The following is a 25,170-nucleotide window of genomic DNA, read 5'->3' as shown; positions in this document are numbered from 1 at the left end:
TAGAGAGTGGAAGGCACTTTTCTCTCTCAAAAGGAGGAACACGTTGGTTTTTTTTTTTTTTTTTTTTTTTGTGGGGGCGGGGTCGGAGGGGATGGAGGTTGTCTAAAAGTACAAAATGAATCCTCAGAAAGAATACAGTTTTGTCGTTCTAAATGAGTCACTGTAATAAACGGGCTTGATTTGTAATGAAGTTGTGGGAACGTGAGAGGGCCCGAGGGAGGGAGGAGAGGTGGCTGGGAGAGGGGACTCAGGCAGCCCTCAGGAGGCCAGAGTTGCGTTTGTTTTCTGCAGTTGTTGAAGATCTTGTGAGGCTGTTCCTGAGGCCTGGATGTGTGACCTGGGTGGTGGTGGTGGGGAAATGATGGGCCCACTGTTAGGGACTCTATAAAAAAAGGCCCAGGGGGTGGGGGTGAGGGTGGGGGGCAGGCTGGCAGGCAGGCGAGGCAGTGTTTGCAGTGCTCTTGCACGTGGAAATTGGTCTCTCTGCAAAGGCCTCTCAAGTAAGAGCTGGCTTGGATGGTAGAAGGGAGGCCTGAGTTGTGCAGTGCTTCCTAAGGGATGGTTGGAGCGCAGAGCTGGAGGGCCCCCACCTCCGAGAGCATGACCACAGGAGACGTGGCCTCTGGAAGAATGGCGGTGGATCACCACATAGCTTTTTAGAAGGAGGGAGCCAGAGGTGGAGAGACCTGAGAGAGACAGGGAGTTAAAAGAGATGGGAAGGATGGCAAAGGAAAGAGAATCTGTCACGGGGACTTAGAGCTGGTGTCCCAGAAAAGCCAGGCAAATGCGTGCTTGCCGTATAGTTGTCACTCAGTAAGTGCTAGCTATTATTACTGCTCCTCTTGGAGGGGTGGGCGAGGGGCTGCTTGAGTCTGGTGGTTCACGTGGACTAGGTACTGAGTGCAGATAAAGAGAAGCCAGGACAACAGGCCATTATTCCAGCTGTTTTCTCTGTCTCCCCTGTAATTTTGAGAATCACAGAAGCTACCCCTCCGCTGGGGAATGGGGAGGGAGGATTGAACTAAAGAGTAAGGGTGTTGGTGAGTGCTGGAGCTGGGAGCCCAAAGGATGGGATGTAGGACTGAGGAGCCACTGTCCTTCCCAAATTGATTGTAGCTAAGGCCAGGTGGATGTGAGGTTGGGGGGGGTGGGGCGGGGAGCGGTGGTGTAGCTGAGGAGGAGAATGGGAAGTGGTGTGGGCAGGCACTGGGTGAACTATGTCATCTCATGCATTACAGCTGTCATGGTTGCTGGGGTGGGGCCGAGAGGGGAGCAGCCCACCTTGTCGTCTCCTGGGCAAAGGGGATGAATGGTGGTGAGATTCAAGACTCCATTGGAAGTTCCCATCAATCATTGGCAGAAGTGTTGACTTTCTCAGGGACCAGTGGCCTTTGAGGCCTGAGAGGGCAAGGCTCCCCCAGGAGGTCCTGAGACAAGAAAACCACTTTCCATTTGACAGGAAGGGTGTATCAATGGAGGCTCCTGAATACTCTGGAGAGTACATAGTACCATTCCTAAAGGTTCTGAACAAAGAAAAGGAAACTGCCCACATCCTATATTCCATTTCCCTTGGCTTTGCTTTCCCTATCTTCACAAGTTTCCATGTTCCCCTTTAGTGAGTCACTGAATCAGCGGCATTTGCTGGGGGGTGCATCATGGGCAGTGCTGAGCTAGCCAAGAGGAGGTGATGTTGAAAGAAGAGTGAAGAATGCTCCTGAGTCCCCAAATTACCCTTAGTGTGCCCAAGGTTGGGCAACCGGGTGGCCCACAACTGGTGCACAAAGCCACCTGGATGACTTACACAAGTGGAGGGGCTCTGGTCCCTAATGTCTGGGGAGAAAAAAGGGTCTCAGGGGGACCTAGAAGGCCAGAGAGATACAGGAGGCCATGTGAGGGGCTAGACAAAAGAAGACAAAGATGAGGATGGAAGGGACTGAGGCAAAATGGAGACCAGTGGCAATAGGTCCTGAGCCAGGACTGGGAGAGCTAAGTGAGGTAGCCCTGAAAAGAGCTAACTTAGCTGCCTAGTTAGTCTTCACAGTCTTTTCTATCTCTACTTCCACTGAAATGACTCTACTAAGTTTCAAAGAAAATTTAGAGTTCTCAGAGTCTTCCCAGATTCCAGGAAGCATTACATATACAGTTATGCTAACTTATACTCATTTTATAGAAACCCTTCGGAATCTTACTGGGGTGCATAGGCAGCTCCCAATGATCTTATCATGGGGTTCAAATCCGGGCAAATGAGCTAGGCAATGGGGTACTTGTAAGAGCCAAATCTAGGAAAGTCAGCTTCTGGAAGCTGCTTTTTTACCTTTCACCTCCATGGACCAAGGGTCGAAACAAGCAGTGGGAGAAAGGGCAAAATGAGCTGCTTTGGAGCAGCGGTGTTTATCATGCTGGGATGTGACAAGATAGTGGCATCACAGTTGGGGCACTGTCGCAGTGGTCTAGCACCCATTGTGAGAGGGCCAGTTAGCCTGGGCGTGGAGCCGTGGAGGTGATGGCCCTTGGTCAAGCGTGGTCACTGCTGATCTTGGGAGGTTTGCCCGCTGTCAGTGACTAGAAATGCCTCTGATGAACTGAGTTGGGACCCAGGCAGGAGGCTAGGCTGGAAGCAGGGCCGGGGCAAGGAGGACACAACACAGCTACTAATAAATGGCCTGGAAGCCGGCCACTGGTGGTGGGGGAGAGTACTCACCCCTCCCCTCCGAGGGAAACCAGATAGGCAGAAAGGGTCATGAATGGATCAGGGGTAAAGAAGAGGACATAAACAGAGGTGAGACAGGCAAACGAATGTGCTAGAGAATCCCGAGAGGGATGGAATCCAGTCGGGCTGATTCTTCTTTGGGTCATCAAAGGAGGCTTCTCTTGGCTCCTTTTCCTTAGATGATGCTAATGCAACACCAAGGATGTTTAGAATGGGCCCAGGTTTCCAGAAAATGACCTTCATCCTCTATAGTACTACTGTCAGCTAACCCCTCTCAATGTGTGGGAAGTATGTCCATAAAGGAAATGGGGTTTTCTGTGTGGGGATGGGGGGCGAATGCCTTCCCTGGGCAGTGGCCTGGTGTGTTCCCAAATGTGGCAAATGCTCAGGAGGAAGGGGGCTGCTTGGCTGGCTGGGAGCTCAGCATCCCTGATCTCACGTATCTTATAACCAAGGCCTTTCCTCCTGCTACCAGAAGGAGCAGTCAGGTCTGATGGGCACGAGGGGGGTGTGAGGAGCTGAGAAGGAATGTCAAGTAGGCAGAACTTCTGAAGGGAGAAACACAGTCTGTGGGGAAGGGCAGGCAGACACACAAATCCCCTCCCTTCCCCAGGTTGCGACCTGCCGCTGGCCTGTCCAGGAGACCTGATTTCCTATCCTTCTCAGCCTCTGCCTATCATCCTGTGTCTTACAGTAAAATGAGGAGCAGGGAGGGAGGGCAGGGAGGAAAGAACAGGGGAGACAGGGCTAGAGGGAGCCCGAGCCACGATAATACCATACATAGAGATGGAAAGACAGATACACTGAAACAGTAACAGAGCCTCTGCATCTCTGCGGCTGCTTTTCATCATAGTGATTATGCTCGTTCTCAAGGGATATTTACCTCCTCAATCAAGAATTTAGAGCCCTGTGCTCCGACCATAATACTCCCTGAGCGAAATTTGCAGTGGATGCCTCTACTTGCTAAATATAATGGCTCCTCCACTTAATGAGGAGTTGAAGTGATTCAGAGACAGTGGCTGGTACTAGCTTCCTGGCAATGAAGAGCATTTCTGGGGAACAAATCATGCCAACTGCCCCCTTTCCCCTCCACATGGGCAACTATGGAGAAAGACACAATGGGGGCTAAAATGCAGAGTAAGGAGCGGGAAGGGGTTGCGAGTCCTTATCCCTTAAATCAGCTGAAATAATCTGGTTGGGAGAGGAGGGGAGTGTTGAGGGGTGGACAGGTTGGATATAAGAGGTGATCAAAAGCAGCTGGGAATGCAAACAGGGTAAGGGCAAAGAGCTGTCTCAGGGTCCTTCCACTCTTTTCTTTGGGTGGTTGTGCTAAAAAAAATCGAGAAATCGAGTCTGCCCAGAGGCCACAGACACGGAGATGGGTACTGGATGCTTTTAGCAGCCAGGAAAATTGTTTTCCTGTTTGAAGATGGGAGGAATACCATGTAATGTGGTTTAAGTCTCAAAGGAAATAAAAACTCCCCATCCTCGGGGTGCACTTTCTTACTATTGTCCTTCTCTGTCCAGCTCTCCTTTCCTCCTTCAAAGCCCCTCTTCTGAGAAGTGCAGGCCAGGCAGGAGAAGGGGGTGTGGGACTCCCTATGATGCCAATTTGGCTGCCGTGTTATTGTTGCCACGGGAGTGAGTAGAGCTCTTTCTTTCACCATAGCAGCCTATGAAAGGACTGGGCTTTTTCAAAGGAACTTTATCAGGGAAATATAAAGTAAAACAACCAGTTCAACTAAGAAAATGTGAAAGATGGAAGCCAAGAGATCTTTTTGACTGGTTTGTAACCCGCCGTGATCCTACACTTTGCTATTAGCTGTTTGGCTCTATTGGATTCCAAACCTGTTCTCAGTTTGGTTTTTGTGGGAAATGGATTCTTTCCAGACTCTGGGGCTTATCTATCTCCCCCACTGTAGCGTCTTCTTTGCCCTTCTTGGGTGGGGCCAGCCTTTCCCATTCTGCCCCGGAAAGCTCATCTTTTTAGTTTTTTTACTTCCGGTCTCCTTCATCCTCTAGATGGCTTCTCTGCTTTTCAGGGTTTCGTGCTTTAGCTTAGACTTCTTTTTGTCAGCTAGTTGGGGTGCAGAGCCCTGTGACCCTTCCATTCTAACCTGTGGAGGGGCTGTTTTGGGGGTGGGGAGGAGAGTTCGACTTGTCACTGTGGTGGGCAGAGAGCTCAGATGTCCGGTCATTAGCAAAGAAAAGGCAAATGCTGTCCAAAGTTCACATGTCCATCTTTGTTCCCTTTTTGAAGACTGCTAGGCCCCCTCGCCCCCCAACACGCATTCCCAGCCTCTCAGTCTCCACAGTTTTCCAAAATTAATACTGAAAATACAAGTACAGTCGAAGGAATTTTTTCTCAAAGGAAAAGAATGGTCATTTCTTCCCAAGGAAGATGGGTTTGGAGTCTAATAACACAAACTAAATCTCAAAGAAAACATGAACATACTCCATATTTAATCTAAAAGCATACAGTATTTGTTAATAGTATATACAAATGAAAGAACAGCTAAAATGGTAGGCAAGCAGCGGGGGGAAGAGAAGGGTGTGGGCAGGGCAGGGGCTGCCTTCAGCAAGAACTGAAGTCTAGTGGTCTGTTCAGGAGTCTTCCTGGATGTTGGAAGGCTTATGGGCGTGTGGCCAGCGCCTCAGGGCATCATCCTTCCAGGGCAGTGAGTGCAGAATGTGGGTAGCAGAGCCCAAGTTCTGAGTGTCTCCAAGGTAACTAAGATACTCTGACTGAGGTGACTCATGAGGATCAGTTGGCTGGAGGAGTCTTCAGCAAAAGGGTCTCAGTTGGTGTGAGCAAATGGGCTTCCAAGGAACCTTCTGGCCGGGGAGAGGAGAAAGCTCTCCAGAGAACGGCATATCTCTTGAAGTAGCTTGAGTGTGTCCTGGGCCCCAGTGACAGGCCACGGGTCCCCCAGTTACAGCACTGTGGGACAGAAACTTCTAGGCCAAGACAGTTTCTTGTCAAGTCACTACACCATGACAGTCATGATTGCAGTTTGGGGTAATTTACTGAAGAACTCTATCACATTTCTAGATACAAGGTACCTTTTTAGGGAGGACGAGCAAGCAAGGGGACTAGCGTCTTTGTTCCCTTGACATGCTTGAGGAAGTGGGTGCTTTCTGCTTCTCATCTTCTCGATTTCTCTAGACTCCAGAGTTTCCAGTTCCTCCCTTCCATACCCTGGCTTCTCCATTATTGGGCGAGGTGAGGTCAAGTGGCCAGCAAGGGAATTGGTGAGGAAAGGGACAGCTTCACTGACGGATGATAGAAGAAGGTTTCTAGTCTAGAATTGTAAATGGAACCAATGATAATGTCAACAGACTAGATAACAGTAAGGCAGCAGGAAGGGCAGGATCATGGTGCCTTCAGCAGGCTGGAGTCGAACGTGCCTGTGGCTGGTTGGCTGCCGCAATGGGCCTGATAGGCTCCTAGAGTTTGTTAAGAGAGTGTTGGAAGGGCCCACCGGAGAAGGCCTCTGGCCAGGGTGGAGGCGGCTCTTGAGTGCTGTGACTGGTCTCCGTTTGGATAACAGGGAAGTGGATGAGGTGGAGCAACGCAATGGTAGGAAATGCTAGGGATCATCTCTTTGCTGCACCTCCCATGGGCCACACCATGCATGGACTCCAGAGGTTCAGGGATTTGGTAAAGCTCTTCTGAATCCCTACTGCCATCCGCAATCCCAGCTACTATTGCCTACTGCAATCCCGGCTCTCATGAGGGGGGAAAATGCCAGATGGGAGATAAAGAGTAGGGAAAGAAAAACAGTGAGACCAGAGGAGAGAGACAGAAGCACAGCATGAAGTTAACATAGGTAAAGAGAGAGGCAGACAGTCTAGAAAAAAGTACCCACCACATTTTTGTGTTCCACCAACAATAGTTCAGCTAATTGGCAGAGCACAGGTTAGAGCCTTCCCAGAGTGTCACGGGTTTCAGGAAGAACTGTTTATTTACACTGTGCATCTCGGGTAAATCTTTCCAGCTCAGAGGCCTTCACTTTCACAGAAACAGACCTGAACTTGGTCAGGATTCATTACTCGTGATTTCCAGTCTGTTGGGGGGACGTGGAAGGGGCAATGGGGCATGTAGTGGATGGAGGTAGAGCTCTCCCACCAGCTGCCTCCTTTGTCTCTCTTCCTCGGGTCTAACGTAACAAAGACAGTGCTTTTTGTGGATAGCCCAGAAGAGAAGGATGTGAAGGGCAAAGCGCTTGAGTGTGTGTGGGGAGGGCTGGCTTAGGAGTTGAGTGAGGAGAGAGGAAGTAAGGGAATCATAGTACCCTTCTGAGTCAGCCCTAGTCAGACTATGGGTGTAGGGGAGGACGTTGGTTCGGAGCGGGGAGGACAAGGGTTGGGAGATGAGCAGAGGGAGGGGGAGCGTTAGATTCCTCCCATGCCACTTAGAACTCATTCTTGATTTGAGTTTTCTCCACTGTGCCTTAATCCCAATGGGAACGTCGGGCTGCAGTGTCTGGGGACATGGTGGACACAATCACAAGGGAGTTGCCCATGACAGGTGCTCAGGTATAGTGTGCCTGGTCCCTTTTCTTAGTTCTAAGAGATACTCACTCCTTCCTGGTCTCTTTGCTATCCCAGCTCTGCTTTTCTCTCTTTAGCCCTCTCTTTAGATCAGTGTGGTGTTGGAAGAATGGTAGGTTTAATTTAGCAAAACAAATGCAGATGACAGCAAAGGGCAGAGGTGGCTTTTATTGGGAGAGGAGAGCTTTGGGGTATGAAGCTTCTAATTTGACCTGAGTTTGTATCTCCTGACTACATTGGTGAAAAAATATGCCAGAGAGGGGCTGGAGGAAGAATGGCAAATACTGACCTTGGGCAGGTCAGAATCTCGGGTGAACGTACTAGGAAATGGTAGGTCCTTGGCTTAGTTAAGTGAGGTCATGGGTGAGGACATTATGAAGATTGCGTGACATGAGTGGGCCTGGGTCCCTCCTCCAGAGATGCTACGTGGGAAGTTTCTAATGAATGGGAAAAGTCTCTTCTGAAAGGTATAGATTCAGAAGCAGGGTCTCCACCTGAAGCATGACACGGTCAGGGTGGCTCCTCCTGCTTTCTCAAGCTTGCTCTTACAGCTGAGTGGTGGCAGAGGCCTGTGTGTTTTGGAGCTTTTCTATCTTGAAGGGGAAGAAATCAGGTGAGCTGAAGGAGGGACACAGAGAAAACCAGATGATGACTGAAAAGCAGAAACCCAGAAAAGACTATATCTACTGAGCTGTCAAGTCCTCCAAGTTACCCCTCCTATACCAGCTGCCAATCAAAAGGATTCTGCTGATCCAAAGTTATATTTACCATGTCTTCAGAGCTTTTAAAAGGTGGGAAGGGGGAAAAACAACTAGAACCATATAAATCCCCTTCTGCTAAACTTTCTAAGCTTGCAGAAGGCACCATCTTGGTGAAAATCTATTCCTCATCCTGTCAATTACCCATGGGGACTCAGCTTTATGCACAGGGAGAGAGGTGGAGAATGGAGAGAATTTGAGTCAGAGCCAAGCAGAAGACTGCTTCTTCCCTTGCCTGCCTCCCTGAGAGCAGAGAGCAGACTCTTTTTATCTCTGTATCCTGAATGTCCAGCATATTGCAAGAGCTCAATAAATAGGTATTTATTGAATTGAAATAAATCGTTTGTTGAATTACCATGTGGGTAAATACACAAAGTTAGGTCCTACTGCGGAACAAGGACCACAGAGGTAGAGGGTAGAGTATAAGATGGTCTGAATTTGTGGAGATTTAAAGGAGAGAAGCAGAATATATCCCAAATTACCACTATGTAGAATAGGGATAGGATAGGTATTGAAAAGGGAAAGGGAAAGGAGGCAGAAGAAAGAAGAAAAGTGAAGGGTATAGCCGAGGTAGCCTAGTGCAAGGGCTGTGTTGCTTTGGAACCCATGTGTACTTCTTCCTCAGAAAGTCCTTAAGTCTTGAGTCTTTAAGTTGTAGTTCTGGCAAGTAGGATCCCTGACCCCTCGCTAGAGAACACAGCATAGTTAGAGACTACCATTCCATTGCACTTGGAAGGGAGAGGGAGAGGACGACTTCCCAGGGTTGGGGGAGAATTGAGGTGGGTGTAGTGGTGGGCCCGGGAAGAGTGTTAAAGTTAGGGGCGCAACAGAGGAGAGTTAGAACCTAAATGAAGGAAAACTAGCACTCCTGGCAGCAGATGAGATTCGCCATCTGTAAAATCTCTTCTGATTGACCTCTTTGCTCTGAGCTGATTTGTTACATGTTGTAAGTGTCATGAAGAGGCCTCTTGAGTTCAGCAGGGACCCAACAGCCTCCAAGTTACTCCACAGCAATCTGTCATCTGGGATGTGCCGCGGATTGGTGGGAGGAGGTTGAACTCAGGCAGAAGAAGGTTGAACTCCGTTCAGAAGGTTTCCTGAACTTGGCCAGGAAACCCTGCATCTGACCCATGAAGGAGGGGACTGGGAGTCTGGAATGCAGGTCCCGGTTCTTGGAAACGTAGGTGTTGGAAAGTACCTCAAAGGCTTTCACTCTTGGTGGTTCCTGGGCTTGGATTCACAAATAGCAAAATTTCCCCTCTATAATTTGGGGGACTAACAATTTCTTAGGTCAGAATATTAAAAATCTAAACATGATCTATTATAAGTCATTTTGCAAAAGGCTTTTTAAAAAGGCTCTTTTAACTCCACAAAAATGGAAAGAATATAATCTCAGAACAAACCCTGTTCCTCAGATGCATTTCTAGGGGCAGACTGGCCACCACTGGTGCTGAGGAGTCTTGAGCCATTTAACTTCTCCACTGTGTTGCTCTTCTTTCTGACAGGGTGGGCCAACTTGAACGGCTTTGTACCTGGGACAAAATGGGCTCCTGGAGGCTGGGCAGCTGCTAGAGACACCAGCCACAGCCACTGTTGCTCTAATCACTGTGGACTACTTAGTCCCAACTTCCTGATTATGTCGGGGAGTTTTATGCCTCCGGCTGTGTTTCAAGCTCTTTTGTCAGCAGGGAATGCAGTACCTTCCTCTCCTTCACATTTTCCAAGTGGCAAAATTTGACTCCTCCTTCAAAACTAGCTCAAGAGCCATATCCTCTGAAGTCTGTCCTGAGAGCCTTCTCTACTGCCACATCAGGAAGGAATTTTTGATGACTTCTATTTCGGTAGTACTGTGTATTCTAATTTTTCATTCATATGCCTCTATTCATGGCATGAACAGTGTGCTAAGATGATGATTTCCTTGCTAGATTGGGTTTTTTTTGGGGGGTGGGGCTAGGACTGTTTATTTTTTGTATAGTGGGTGACTTGAAGTCCAATTCATCAGGAGCTAACGATAGGAAGTTTCGTTAGTCGCCCTAAAATTGATGGCCAGGCCTGGTATCAAGTCTCTTGGCAGTGGATAACAGGCATTCATGCAGGCCGGCAGCTGTTTGATTTGATACCTTGGAGGTTTGGACAGCCTTACCCTTGAGAGTGGTCTTGGAAACCTACTTATAGACACTGAGGTTCACAGATAAGATTCCAGCTTAAGAAATATAGTGGACAGAATGAAAACCAAGATACCAGCTTGCTCTTGAGGACCACCAAGAAAAAGTGGCTTTAGCTATTGACACTAGTGTTTGTGGAAATGACCTGTTTATCAGAAAGAGTGTCAAAGGCCCAGATGCAAGAACCCAGGTTCCCAGGGCAGAGCAGGACCACCAGCAATTTGACTTAGTTACACCACTGGGTGGTTCTTAATAGATTTGTTACAAAGCTGGTCCCTTGGTCTCTGAATTGAGATGGGGGACTGGTGTGCTTCTTGGCAGGTGTTAACAGTCATTCAACCTGTATTTCAAAGTCTTGTGATGGAGAACTCTCAGCTTCACAGGGTAGTTTATTTTGTTGCATGACAATTGCAATTATTTTAACAGTTATTTGTACTGAACTGAAATCTGCTTTGCTTAGAACGAGGACCCACTGGTTTTGGTTCAGTGGTTCAGTACCCTGTGAAAGTCCAAAATCTCATGTTCACATAAATAGATGAAGAAAGCAAGCAAATGTCCCCACTGTTTATTATAAACCTTATTGGCTACTTCATTCTCTCCCCTCCCCCCAGCCTCCCTACAGTTCTTCCTAGAATATATTTTTAAGTCCTGCTCATCCTTCTCTGGATTTGCTCTTGGTCATCAATGTCCCTCATAAGTGTGGGGCAGGGGCAGCCCAGGTGGCTCAGCGGTTTAGCGCTGCCTTTGGCCCAGGGTGTGATCCTGGAGACCCAGGATTGAGTCCCATATTGGGCCCCCTGCATGGAATGGAGCCTGTTTCTCCCTCTGCCTGTATCTCTGCCTCTCTCTCTCTCTCTCTCTCTCTCTGTGTGTCTCTCATGAATGAATAAATCTTTATATATATATATATATAAAAACAACCAACTGCACAAATTCCACCCCACCCCACTACTATTATTAATGTTCAGTAGTGACCACCTGAATCTAAGCCCAGTGAGCCTCAAGGATTCCTTCTTTGGTACTACCATTTGTCTTCAGAGTTGTTCATGTCATTATTGACAGGATTTACCCTGCACACTCGTGTTGAGGGATAATAGGGAAATATCAGGTGCGATCCCCTTCTTTCTCTACCATCAACATCCAGAGTGTTTTGCTGGGGACACTAAATGCCATTGGGCAGCTGACAGTCTTGTAAGTCTTACTTGCAAGACTAAAGCCTCTTAAAAGTTGAATAGAATACAAGTTCAATAACTCTTAGGTTGTGTCACAGCCTATGTTTAAAGATTTGCTGATTTTCACAGAAAACAGAAGGATTCCAACTATTGTCTTGTAGCTTTAACTTTCTTTTTCAATTGGTCTGTGTTCTGGTTTTTTTTCTGGTGTTTCCATAGTTGGATCAGAAGCTGTACTGCCAAGAAATGAAATTTAAATTTCCCATTCTCTGGGCGTCACGACACCCTGAGTCCACTAGAGTTCCTTGCCATGTCTTGTCCATCACTATGATCCCAGTGCCTGGCCCAGGACTTTCAGCACTGATGGTGTGGAGGGCTGGATGGTCATTAAACATGAGTTGGCACCTCCTCCTTTTTGCCTTCGTTGGCACTACCCTCTTCTGTTTTCTTTCTGGCCCACTAGCCACTTCTCAGTGACCACTATGGGCTGAGGCTAGGTCCTGGGTTATTTTTTTTTTTTCCTTTCTATACTCTTCTAACCTCAACCAGACTTATGATTTTAGATTATATGTCAATGACTCCCCAAGTTTATATCTCATAAAGTCCAGACTGAATTTTAGACTGCTTGAGTATCTAGCAGGAATTTCATATATGTCATTGCTAGAACAAAACCCTTGATTTTCCTTTCGAATTCCACCCTTGAAATGTTCCTACTGGATGTCCTCTGTAGTAATAATGGGACCTATGTTTCTTCAGAGCCCTAAAACTGGGCTTGATTTGTCTACTTTCTTTACACTTCCACACCCAAGTCATTATCAAGGAAGTTCATGCTTCTTCCCAAATACATTCCCAGATTGTCTGCTTCTTCATCAGCTCCACTATTACTACCCTCAGGCAAGGCCACCATCATGGCCAGCCTAGATGATTGATCAGAATAGCCTCCTCGCTGCTTTTGCTCTTGCTTCTATATCTACACTATACATAACAGCTGAGTGATCGTTTGCAAATGTAAATCCAATTCTGCCTTGCTTAAAACCCTTCTCTGGTTGTCCTTTGAGCCTGGAATAAAATCCAACCTCTTTGCCATTGCCTACAAGATGCAGAGTTGACTCATCCCAGCTTACCTCTTTGGCGTCACCCATCTGTCTGCACACTCTGCTCCATGCATTCTAGTCTCTAAATACTCCAAATGTATTGTTCTCAGAATCTGCCTAGCTGTTGCTTCTGTCTGGAACATTCTTTCCTCTGATCTTTGACCTGAGTTTTCTCAACATTAAGGTTAGTTTCAAATGTTTGCATTTTCAGAGAAACTTTCCCTGTGTCCTCTACTTAATACTGCCTCTGCTGTAGGAGTCATGCCTTCCACCTTGTTTTCATAGCACACATCACTATCTGAAATTATTTATTTCCTTGATTACTGTCCACCTTCCCACTGATGAACAGGCTCCATGAAAGCAGGAACATGGTCTTTCAAATATTCCATTGTATCTCCGCATCTGGCACCTAGTAAGTGCTCAGTCAATAGCTGGATGAATTCACTGAATGTGGAGCGTTGGATGACTGACCATTGAATGCTTTGGCAACGCCTATGCAAACAATGCCTTTGTAGAGGTCCCCTTATCTTCTTTCACAACTCAAGGTCATGAGACATCGACATTTTCTCAGTAACAAAGTCTCCATCAAGGAGACCACCATCTCTACTTTTCGGGGTATGGGGGGAGAATTAATTCATACTCATTTAAATGATAAGGATGAACTGACCCTCACTCATGAGCTGAACATGCTAAGTTGTTAATAGCCTCCCTGGGGTTTTACTTCTTACTCCGATGCCTTTAATTATTTTTACATGTTAACCATATCATAACAGTCTAAGGATACAGAAAAGCTAAAAATTAGGCATCCTTAGTTTTGTTGTGCCTGGGTCTGGTTTGATAGGGGTGAAAAATGTGTGGAAAGATATTCAGATCAATGTCATCAGTGTTGCTGTAAAGATCATAGGGCTTAAAATGTGCTAATAGCATAATGAATGATACTGACTGGGATTTATTAGGCAGTTTATGTCACTGTGGCTCTTGGGGGTGGTTCCCGACTTCATTCAAACTGCCTCACTTCAGCTCAAAGTTCTTTGAGAACCTAAATTTTTCCCATCGGCTATGGAGTCTTCCTCACTCATGCATGTCACTTCATTCACGTGTGTCCTTATCTGTATCCTTACCTTTCCAGGCGGGCCTCTGTACCCAGACCTGCCTGCATTTGCACGGATGGGAAAGAACTTAAATATCTACGGAAAACTTTGTTTAAACTGTGTTTTGTATGTTCTATAAGAAGAAAAAAGATTTATTAAGTACGCTTTATACCTTAGCAATGTTTTCACATGATGTTATCTCACATAAGAGCTCTAGGACCGTTAATAAAATAATTCTAAAAAACTCTTGCTCTCCCCAATGTTGTGTTCCCTGATAGGATTCCTGGTAGTAACAGGCTATCAGAGAAGTAGACTGGCATTGCAGATAACGTTGCTTCTGGTTGCATAGCAGATTAAAAGGGGCTGGTTATTCTAATCAGCGAAAAGTCTTTTTTTAAAAAAAATATTAGAGAGGGAGGGAGGGAGAGAAACATGAGCAGAAGGGAGGGGCAGAGGGAGAGGGAGAAGCAGACTCCCCACTGAGTAGGGAGCCTGATGCAGGGCTTGATCCCAGGACCCTGAGATCATGACCTGAACTGAAGGCAGATGCTAAACCAAGCTGCCAAGGCACCCTGAAAAAAGCATCTTATCAGAAATCTGCTGCTAGTCATGGGGATGGGAGTATGAGATCCTAGAAGATTAGCCCTGACACAGGTTGAGGGTGATGAATCATTTTAGGAAATCCTGATCTGGAGACATCATTTATGAAACATACTTACTGAGAGCCTCTCTGAAGAAGACTCTCTGCCAGTGGCTGGAGATGTCTGTGAATAAAACACAATGGTCCTTGTCCTCATGAGGTTTACTCTCAGAGAAGAATCCTTCTTAGGGGGATGCTCAACGCTGAATATGGGAAATCTGTAAAAGATACAAGGCTGCCTTGTTAAGACTGAGCCTAGAGGGACACTGGGGTGGCTCACTCAGTTAAGCATCTGCCTTCGGCTCAGGGCATGAGCCCAGGGGTCCTGGGATAGAGCCCTGCATTGGGCTATCTGCTCAGTGGGGAGCCTGCCTCTCCTCCCTCTGCCGCTCCCCTTGCTTGTGCTCTCTCGCTCTCTGTCAGATTAAAAAAAAAATCTTAAAAAAAAAAAAAAAAAAAAGACTGAACCTGGAGAGCACATCTGACGTTCTTCCAGGATAGACTTAGGTCTTGCCCTTAAAGAGTTTGCAGTCTGGGAGAAAGGACAGACAATGTCCATACTGTAGGGCAAAAGTGCTAATAGGCTCTGCTAATGCCACAGTAATTCAGGGAAAACAGTTTCTTCAGATTTGGGATTGAGGCAGTGGGAAGATCCAAGAAGACATTTTGGACAAGGTGGCATTTAGTTAAGCTTGGTCCTGTGCAAGGGACAATGTTTGGGGGTGTGGAGATTGTGGAGGGGGGTGGCCCTGCCTGGCATAGGCAAAGACTAGTAAGTGAGGAGAAGGATTGTCTCTAAACAGCTAAATGGAGACAGCCTGGTAGGTGAACTTTCATGGTTGGAGGGTCATATCCAGACTGCTCCCATGCTTGTTACTGTCTCCTGCTCTTCAAGGGGAAAGAATTCAGGGGTTCTGAAAATCTGAAGGTTTAAGGGCACATTAAAACTTCCCCTCTGCCTGACTTGAACGGCCTCTGCAGGGGGTACTAAATGGTTGAAGTCAGAGAAGGGTTGTGGGGAATAGCTGCCACTGAGAGAGAAGGAGCCTGGAGGAGGGTGCGGTGGGTGGCTTTTTTGAAGGTCAAGGTCAAGACAATGGCACCAGCTTATGTCTCCACAAACAAAAATTCAGGGTGGAGCTGATGAAAAATTTAGGGTTCTTGAGAAACGTACTGAATTTTGTAACCTAGGCATTTAAACACGTAAAACATGTGTTTATATAGTTTTTAAAAAAAGGGTTATGGGCAGCCCTGGTGGCTCAGCGGTTTAGTGCCACCTTCAGCCCAGGGCCTGACCCTGGAGACCCAGGATTGAGTCCCACTCGGGCTCACTGCATGGAGCCTGCTTCTCCCTCTGCATGTGTCTCTGCCTCTCTCTCTCTCTCTCTCTCTCTCTCTCAGGAATAAATAAATAAATAAAAGTAAATAAAAATAAAAACAAAAAAGGGTTATGTGATATCTACTCTTGCATTTAAGTATTTTGATAACATGTTTTTGTTTTTTTTGTTTAAACAAGAAGTGGGAAACCCATGGATAAGAGCAAAGGGCTAAAGAAGAGAGAACCAGTATCAAACAGAAGGGGAAAAGTCTCCATGCTGGGTCACATAGCTGTGCAATTCTTCTTTACCAAGTGTTGGAGTATTGGAATAGCAAAATTGGGGTTGTTGCCTTGTTTAAAAGCTAATGGAGAAAAAAAAGGTTAATGGAGCAAGTAATGCAATGGCTCAAATCTCCTGATCCTCATCCGTGAAATGGTGAGATGGTGACAAAAGTTCTGGCCCTGACAAGGACAGTGTGAAGTTAAGATGAAATAATATCTGTAAAGCACCTAGTACAGCACCCAGCATAAAGCAAGTGCTTAAGAAATGTTATTGCCCTTCTTTTCTGGTCTGCCTTTATGCATGCAATCAGGAACAGCTACCTTTCAGTTTTGACTCCCACTGGATTTTTTCCTTTTACTGTCCCTCTTTCCTCTGGGCTTCCCCATCTGCTAAAAGTGTTGTCAATCTATTCCAGGCTGTTCCCCCTTCTCATCCTTCCTCCCTTCCTCTCCTCGTCAAGTTCTGCCTTGAGATCCCTGAGGCTATGACTGCTACTCCCCAACTGTCCCACTGAGGTGAACGCCCCGAATCATGGTGACCATCTTTTAGGATTACTGGAGTCAACAATTTTCATTCCTGAGAATTGGAATGAGAATTTCCAGGAATCCAATTTCATTGGAACCTGGAAATCCCAGATTGTGACGCTTCTAGTTTTGGAAATGGCCGAGCCTGAGTTTCTTGAGCATTTCATCCTGGGCTGGAAAGGAGTGTTCAGAGGGCTTACAGAACTTGCCTGTAGGGACATAGCCAGTTGGCTTTTTGGGCCTGAGCATTAGCTTTCCTGCTATCCTTCCTCTCTCCACCTGTTTTTCTGACCTGCCATCCCCACAGCAACAAGGGAGACCTTTCTTTCCTAGTTAGAGCCTCATTAGCATTCAACTGGACACATAAATATTCTTGCTCAATTTCATGCTTAGTGAGCTTGTTGAGGGCCCACTGGCTGCCTATTGTAAGGTGGATTGTGGATTTCTCATTAATAGCCATTCAGTGCTGCCTCCTCCCTCACCTTTAGGGATGAGGCAGCAGCAAAGGGGGAATTATTATTAACTACCATTTCTGCCAAGCACTTTACATACGTTATCTAACATAATCCTTACAAATTTGCCATAACTCTATAAATTAGGTATCTTGTCCCCATTTTCTATACAAGAAAATAGAGGCTCTACAAAGTCAAAAAGCTAAGGAAGTGGCATAAGACCTTAAGTATTTGTCTTCAGAGCTCATGCATTTTCAAGGCCTACCGCTTATTCTTCTGGTAGTACTGATGGGTGGGCTGGCCCTATTTGCATATAACCTCACCAGTGTCGAAGCATGCAATTTGGAATATCACTTCCCCCTACACTGGCACCTCTGCCCTCAGGCACAGTCAGTAGCCTATACATTTTCAGAATGAATACTACCTGGCAAGATTGGAGGGGCACCACATGGTCTTGCCTGGGGTCAAATATGACCTCTATTGATTTATATATCCTGCCGCTTTCCTCCTCTCCATCTTCCTCTCCCAACATGCAAAGCATTTTTGTGTCTAAGATCTCACTGGATCCTCAAAATAACCCTGTAAGGTAGGCCGGGCTGAGATTATTATTTTGAGTGTATGTATGAGGAATTTAAGGCTCAGTCGACCTAAATGGCTGCCCCATTTTACATAGCAGCATTTTGGAGATAGTGCCTCTTTCTGGTTGCCAAGCCAAGTCATTCATTCTCTAAGGGGGCTGACTTGCTTGGGGCTTTCGACTGGGGGACAGTTTTCTATGGGAAAAGTTATTGTGTAATTAACTGGCTCAGCAGGTCCTGGGGAAAGGGCTCCTGAGGATTTGGGGGGACTTCTAGACCAGTGAAACCTCTGGGCTTCCCTCTCTTGGTCACTCCATCTATAGATTTCTTTTGTGTGTGTGTGTGTGTGTGTTTGTGTGTGTGTGTGAGAGAGAGAGTCTGTGCATATGTGATTTCCTTTTGTCTTGTGCCACTGGGTGATGGTCTTCCTCTCCATTGCTAGGGTAACGAATAGGGTTAATTCATAATAGAAAACTGTAGATGGGAGAACAAACCAGGATCTCTTGTAGGAATACTGGTGTGAAAGGAGATCAGTGTCCTGCCAGGGTTCGTTGTGTAGCTCAGCTTGGGCTTGGAACAGAGGCTGCTGTGGGAGCAGATGGAGTCATTGTTTTCTTTGTAGTTGGAGGTGCAGCTGGGAGTGGCAGGTGGGGAGGTGGTTCTCAGGGACAGCTCCAGATTGGTCTGGTTGAAGGAACAGAGCCGATCTGAGAAAACAGACTTTTAAGAGTCTGCAGGGGAAGGTGCGGGGAGGATGGACTTGGGTCCAAAATTGGGCAGAACTCAAAGGCTGGGCAGAGGCATTCAGAATGAAGAGCTCTAACATAAAACTAAGCACACAGAAAGGCTAGGACAATGTTTTGGCATGAGGGAGTAACTCAAGAAATGTTAATTTCCTTTTTTCCTTTTTGGTGGAGCAGTACCATACAGTGAATTCAAAATCGACTATACTTCTCATCCAGAATAGAGTTTGCACCATCGCTGTGCCTTAACGTCCCAACTAAGGTAGACATTCAGACAAAGGCATCTGGTGTCTGACCTTAGAGTCACTCCAATTGGGGCTGGAGCCCTTTGTGCTGCTATGTGACACTGGCCAAAGTCATTTCACTTCTCTGAGCCTGCTTCTTCATTTGAAAAATGGGGATCATACTTTCCTTGCAGGGTTAGAGCTACATTAGCTGTGAAATAAGGTCTTGGATGCTTAGTAATGGGGTGATAAAGCAGTTAAGCTGCACTCAAATGGACTGGCCTAAATTGCTGTTGAGACTGGAGGAAGACTGGTTTTTGAGCAGCTACAACCCTGACTCCAGGGCCTTATGTTGAAGGCTGCGTCTCAGCCTGGATATCCTGGGGTAGGGTCAAGAATCCTTAAAATCAAAGTCTAGCATCAGTTCTTAAAGGATGCTAGACTTCCACCGTGGGGAATATTTCCGAGTCCATAGTCCTGAATCCCTAGAACATGATGACCCTCCAAGCCGGGAGGAGGCTGTTCAGACCCGGAGAGTTTTGGCTGCCAAGACATCAGAATCTCCCACACTAGCTACTTTGGAGGAGACCTCCTAGATGTTATGTCTGCAGGCTTCTGGGGCATCTGCCCCATCAACTGTAGTCCTTAGGCTGTCTTGCTACCCTCCATGCTTCTCAGACACTTCATCCTCAAGATACTTCTTCACCCAAGTCCAGGTGCCTGAGACCAGCCTGCTGGATTATGCTTCTTTAATCTGTCATGATTGGGATTAGGGGGTTCGAGAAACTTCGTTCTCCCTTGGAAGGTGATTATTATGGTGGCCCTTGGGGAAGCAACTCTCCTATTTGTACTTTTCTGAGACAAAGCAACAGCGGACGAGGACTCTGGATATTTGGGGGCTTTGTAGTTTGTTTTATGGGGGTTTTCTACTGGTCCTTTTTTCCAGATTCTTCCCCAAATCTTTTCCTCCCCAGGAATGATCCCGGCATCCTCCCTGTAACCAGGGTCAGGGATCTCTGCTTGGGTTTTCCCCCCTCTGTCTTGTCTGCCTGCAGAAATATTGCGATAGCTTCCTCAATGGCCCACCCTGCCCTAGTCCATCTGCTGCAATCCATTGTCCACACTGCTACTGGAATTTGTTTATCCCAGCAAATATCCATCATCAAATAACCATTGAGTGCACACACAGTCTGCCAGCCCTGGTCTCCTGGAGCTTACAGCCTCCCTCATTTCTGATTCTGCTTTTCTTCTTGCCCTCAAGCTAAATATCTCCAACCATTGCTCCTGTGGTCAGAAGCCTAGTGGGTGCCCTCGAGCCTCCAGGAGCAGGAGTATATATAGCAGGAGGAACCACTGCTCTACCCACTGCCACTTCAGACCTGAGCTTCTCAGCACATCCCACCCTTACTCCCCCCTACAGTTCATGCTCTTGGACTTGTCTTCACCTTTCCTGATCCCCAGACATTTGCTGGGGCTCATCTCCTGGGACTTCCCAGGAATATGTTCATCTCACTGCCCTTCCCCCTTTCCACTATTTGCTCTTTGGCCATTTTCTCTTGTGTCTTAGAGCTGCTTCTGGAATGCCTTTCTCCGGCTTGCTCACCTTGAAAGCAGCTGCCCCTCCTTCCACGCCCAGCTCAAATGCTACCTCCTCTGGAAGCCTTCCTTGCTTGGCTCTCTCAGGCAGAGCTCTGAGCTCCTTCTTAGGGGCTGCCTGCTGCCGTAGCTTCTGTTAACTCCCATCGTTGCTACTGCCTAAGCCTTGTGCTTTCTGCTAGATTATAAGCTCCCTGAGCACAGGAACTGGGGGATCCATGCCTTCCTATTACCTAACTCAGGGCCTAGAAGCTAGGTGTTAACCACACACTTGGAGAGCGAGTTCTTCCTCTCTTCCACCTGGGTCTGGGAAACCAGAAGGAGCAGGAGATGTGGGAGGTAGGGAGGGGGAGCCGAGCAGAAAATGAAAATAAATAGCTAATTCCTCCTAATAATGCCTGATTTCCTGATTTGATATTCTGCATTAATTATAATTACTTGCTAGGAGATAGGGTATTAATCACTGTGTGTGGCACTTCTCCAGAGTCGCAACACAGTGCCGGGCTGTCTGGCAGCTAGTATGCTCAGAAAACCCCAATGAAGATGGAGCAAGGGCTGGTCAGAATTCCTAGGCAGTCCCCTTCGCTTAAGCTAGGTTCTGTGAGCTACCCAGACTGGTGGGGAACGAGCCTCCCTGGGGAGCTGACTTGCATGTATTCTGAATAAGAAGAACAAGGCTGGTTATAAAGCCTCACCAGGAATCCAGAGGACAGGTTCTTGTTCTGACTTCACCACTAACTGATGGTGCGACTTTAGCCCTTCTGTGGGCTTCAGGTTTCCTTTCTCATGAACTCAAGGGCAAGGAGAAGCCCTCTGCCTGGAGACCCCCTTCCCCCATCTGCACCTGTCAAAATACTACCCATTCTTGAAAGTCAATCTCTAGGCCTTGGTCTCCGTGAACCTCTGGTTGTCCTCTCTGATGGATAAGGGTGCTCCTTCTTAACTCATTCCATCAGTAGTTGGTGTCTGCTTCCCTCACCTGGACATGCTACCGCCCCCAGGCCTTTGTGCTCACTGTTTTCTCTATGGGATGCTCTTCTTCCAGATAATCACACAACTGGCTGCTTCACTTCTTCAGATGCCTGTGTCTCAGTGGAATGTGTCAGAGATGCTGAGATGCCTGCTTTGACCATTCTATGTAAAACAGCCATTCTTTCTCTGCACACCATGCTTTATTTATTTTTAATAGCACTTATACCTGCTTGGCGTTTTGTATATTCACCGGTTTGTTTTCTCTCCTCCACAGTTAGAATGGGGGCAGCTACCTTGTTTTGTTCCACGGCATGCTCTATAGGGGGCACTCAATGAAGAGTGGTTGAGGAAATGACTTACTGAATGAGTGAGTGAATTAACTGTCCTCATAACCCCTTTGTCTGTTGGGAACATTTTGTTTTAATTAAAGGGAAGCCAGATCCATGGCCCGAGAAGATCCTGTATTTTATGTGATTTAAGGAGAACCCACTACTTTGAATTGGACATTTGTGCCAGGCCAGGAAGTATTTCAGGGTTTGACTTACATTTTCTCTCTTTTGGCTTTCATAAAACACTTGGAGGTGTCCGTCCCTCCTCTTGATAGATGCAAAACTGATGAGGCTCAGAAAACTGAAGTAATTTGCAAAAGATCACACAGCTAGGAAGAAATGGAGTTGGGATGGGAGCCCAGGTCCATCTGGATCTAAAGCTCTTTCCGTTTTCCATGCTGCTGCCTCCCTGAGGGTGGGGGGAGAGGGAGCTTCCCTTGGGAGCCTCGGGCTGATACGGCCATCGTGCCATCACATGTGACGTGACAAATGGCAAACTCGCTCTGGGAATGGCCCAGTCCTATTTTCCATCTTGCTCATCTTCCTTCTCTTCCTGATTTTTACCTTGTCTTCAAGCCTGGAGGGACTTCAAACTCCCTCCTGTTTTTCTAGGATAGGTATTTCAAATTCCCAGCAATCCATTGGAGTCCTGTAGGCCTGTTTTTCTCAGTCATCAATGTTGAACTGCTGGGTTGCCAGTGAGGGATGGTAGGACCTGGGTTTAACTATAGCGACAGCCTGTCTCAGTGATGCCAGGATTGCCCTTCCTTACAGCCACACACAGGCTGGAGAGCCAAGAAAACATGACCAAGTCTTCTCGTTAGGTTCATTGGGCCACTTAAACTGAGGTCCCATCAGTGGCGATGCTCCTCAGGACAAAGCAGAGGAAGGGTGGGGAGGAGCTAGACGTCCTTGTGGGGGTGGAGAGATGGAAGAGGCAGTACTAGGAAGACACTCTTGAGCCCCTGTCCTCTCTAAGACCTGTCTCCTTCCTTGGGATTCCTACTCCTTTACTGGGATTCTAGGTGGTCTGCTGAGCAGGAAGATATAAGAGGCAAGCAGCAGTAACCTTGCCTAAAAGTAGGTTTGGTCATATCACTTGTGATCATCTTGAGTTTGAGGATTTTCTAGGACCCTCAAACATTTGTAGTGCAACTGTCCTTTAGAGAGTCAGCTAAGGAGTTAGCTTAGAGTCTGAGTTAAGCTTTCTTAGTTCTTTGGGAGGGGTGATGGGCTTCAAAGGGGAGTAATGGGAGAGGATAAGAGCTTCAGGTGGGCTCTGATGACTCGGGGTTGAAGACCTGTCTGCAGGGAGGTGGGGGGTGGCTTATGGGTCAAGCTGACAACTTGAGTCTTGTCCTGGGCTCTAGGACAGGTATAACCCTCTGTGGCAATCCTTGTGACTTATCTGTGCAGAGTGGATGGTCCTGTCTGCCCTCCCAGCACACCCTGGACTTTTTAGATCTTGTATACAGAGATTGGTTTGGATCCTGTGGGGGCAGGAGGAGGGCTATGGTTGCTGTCTCTGCCCCAGGGTCTTGGTGGAACAGGACTGGGGGGGGGGGCAGGCCAAGGGGGCTGGCCTACATGTCTACTGGGGTCTCTTCTGGCTGTAACATTTTCGGGGTTTATAGAAAGAGGCTGGAGAGAAGGGCAAAGTCTACACCCTCTGTCTCTTCAGTTCCTGCTTTCCAAAGACAGGCACTGGACGGACACAGTGTGATAAGAAGCCTGGGCCCCGGAGACTTCAAGAAATTGAAAGGGGACATTGGTGGAAGCCAGAATGGGCAGCAGGTGGTGCTGAGAGATAGCAGATCCACTAGACTGGGAATGGCCTGCTGGGAACTGGGAAAAAAAAGAAAAAAAAAGAAACCAGACCCAACAACCTGAGGATAGAGATACAGGCAGAGGAGGAGGAAGAGGGGAGAGGGAGTGGCGAGGTTGGGAGCTTCCTGGACCAGAGGCTGTTTACAGATAGCAAGCTGTCTTAACTGCCTAGCCAGTCTCCCCTTTTGCTGCCTGTGAGGGAGGACCTTGAGATGAGACCACCGGGCTGCAAGATGAGTGTGTGTGTGTGTGTGTGTGTGTGTGTGCATGAGAGAGAGAGAGAGAGAGAGAGAGAGAGAGAGAGAGAGAGAGAGAGAAGAGCCAGGACTTCTTAGAGATGTGCTCTGCACAGCTGGGCACTGGCTCCCGGGGATGGATGGCATTCTGTCCCAGCATGCGGCATGCTGCACTAGTGGGGTCCAATCTCCTGTTGCTCCCTTCAGCTCCCCTCAAGACTTGAGCATAGGCCCTAGCTTCTGTCTCTCACCCCCCACCTATGATCCAGCATGTCCCTGTTCCCAGCTAGGTATTCCAGTCTCCAGTCCCCCACCCCCTGAGCTGAGCGGGGCCATGAAGGTGTCTGTTCTTCCTCGGCCTGGCACTGTACTTCCTGTTGCCCATTCTTCCCTTCTAACAATGACCCTCTCCTCCCTACTTTTCTCCTTTGCTCCCTTTTTCTATGATTCCTATGTTATAAAAGGAATATATATTCTTATAGGAAGCTTGGAAAAGCGTTCACAGAAAAGTGCATAAGAGAATAAACTCAGAGCCTCACTGTGCAGAGATAACACAGCACTTTGATCTGGCTTCTTTTTCCCCATCTGGTGCTTCACACAGTTAAGCCTGTACCTACTATACATATGGTAGTATGTCAAGTTTTTTTCTTTATAGCATATGTATTTCCCTGTGCCATTAAAGATTCTCCAAATATTATCAATAATAATCTATGCTAAGGAGTTGCCACTAATTGATTTGATCATTCAACTTTTATCAGAGAGTTACTACACTTTTACAGTTTTTTTTTAATCGTGGTAAATTATGTTGTAATGAACCTCATAGTACACAACTCTCTGTATTTTGGATAATTATTTCCTCCCATTCGTTTCTGCCTGGGAAGTGCTTCTACCTAACTGATGGTAAAGTCTAATCCAGACCCCACATACAAGGCTAGCTCTGGACAAAACTGTAACAAATCTGCACATTCCCTTTTGTGCCTGAAGGACCCAGTGCTTTCTTGGGACTTGTTCTTCCTTTAGCAAGGAGCCAAGGAGACTCCTTTGAGAGGAGGTCTGTAAAAGCTGTAAAAGCACCCATTATTGCCCCCCTCCCACCAAAAAAAACCCCAACAACACCTCAACTCAACAAACTCGAAAGCTATCTGAGTTTTGGTTGAGATAGATTCTCTTAGATTCTGTTCAAGGTGCGTTGGTTAATATTCTCTATTACCCATCTGCCTCAGGCCTGACAGGCACAAAACTCTCCTATCTATTGGAACAGATGAACCAAAGGCCACATTCTTCACTCCCATCCCATGCCACAGTTTGAGGCTATTTCCTTGTTCTCCCGAGGAGCTGCTGATGGAGTAAAGCCCCATACTTATCTCAAGCCGACCTGGTTACAGGTCAATAGGGAGGGGCCTGTTGGGGCGAGACATGTACATTGGGAACTAGAGGCTTGGGATCCAGATCAAAGAACAGGATAAACACAGCCCTGTCCTGTGTTTGCAGAAAGGTCCAGGAGTCGTTGGTTCAGAGAAATACCTGGTCCAGGTTCACCAGGGAAAGAAGCCTTTGCCCTTTGCTATTTCTGTGTTGCTTGACTAGAGCACATCAGTGTGCTTGTTCTTTTGTTGTTTCTCATTTATCAAACATATATTGAGTGACTACTGTGTGTCCAGGCCCAGGGATAAATTATGAGCAGGTTTAGGAAAAGAATAGGACATGGTTTCTCTTGAAGAAGCAGATAATTTGAGGGGAGGGGGGACTAGTAGGCATGCAGATTCTTCAGATAGAACCATGAGATAATCATGGGAGTTTACAGGAGCAGGTGTTCTTTCCAGTTGTGGGGTGGAAGTTCTTTCCATGAGGAAGCATGATTCCACCAGGGTCTGGAAGTAGGAGCAGGGGTTTGAGTTGAAGAG

The 25,170-nt window shown here is 47.1% G+C and overlaps 1 long non-coding RNA gene across 5 annotated transcripts in view; it reads left to right on the top strand.

Moving 5' to 3' along the window:
• Positions 1–48: 48 nt before the first annotated feature.
• Positions 49–25,170, top strand: part of LOC140612680 (uncharacterized) — a 45,918-nt gene continuing 20,796 nt past the window's right edge. For 2 of the 5 annotated variants that reach the window (XR_012013843.1, XR_012013839.1), the window contains exon 1: positions 49–25,170. This is a non-coding gene — a long non-coding RNA (uncharacterized lncRNA). The other 3 variants (XR_012013842.1, XR_012013841.1, XR_012013836.1) reach the window with 3 other exon arrangements.

This window comes from Canis lupus, chromosome 21, assembly GCF_048164855.1.
Source record: "Canis lupus baileyi chromosome 21, mCanLup2.hap1, whole genome shotgun sequence".
Classification (NCBI taxonomy): Eukaryota; Metazoa; Chordata; class Mammalia; order Carnivora; family Canidae; genus Canis; species Canis lupus.
The sequence above is the reverse complement of the archived record's forward strand: the minus strand, read 5'-3'. Positions and strand labels throughout refer to the sequence as shown.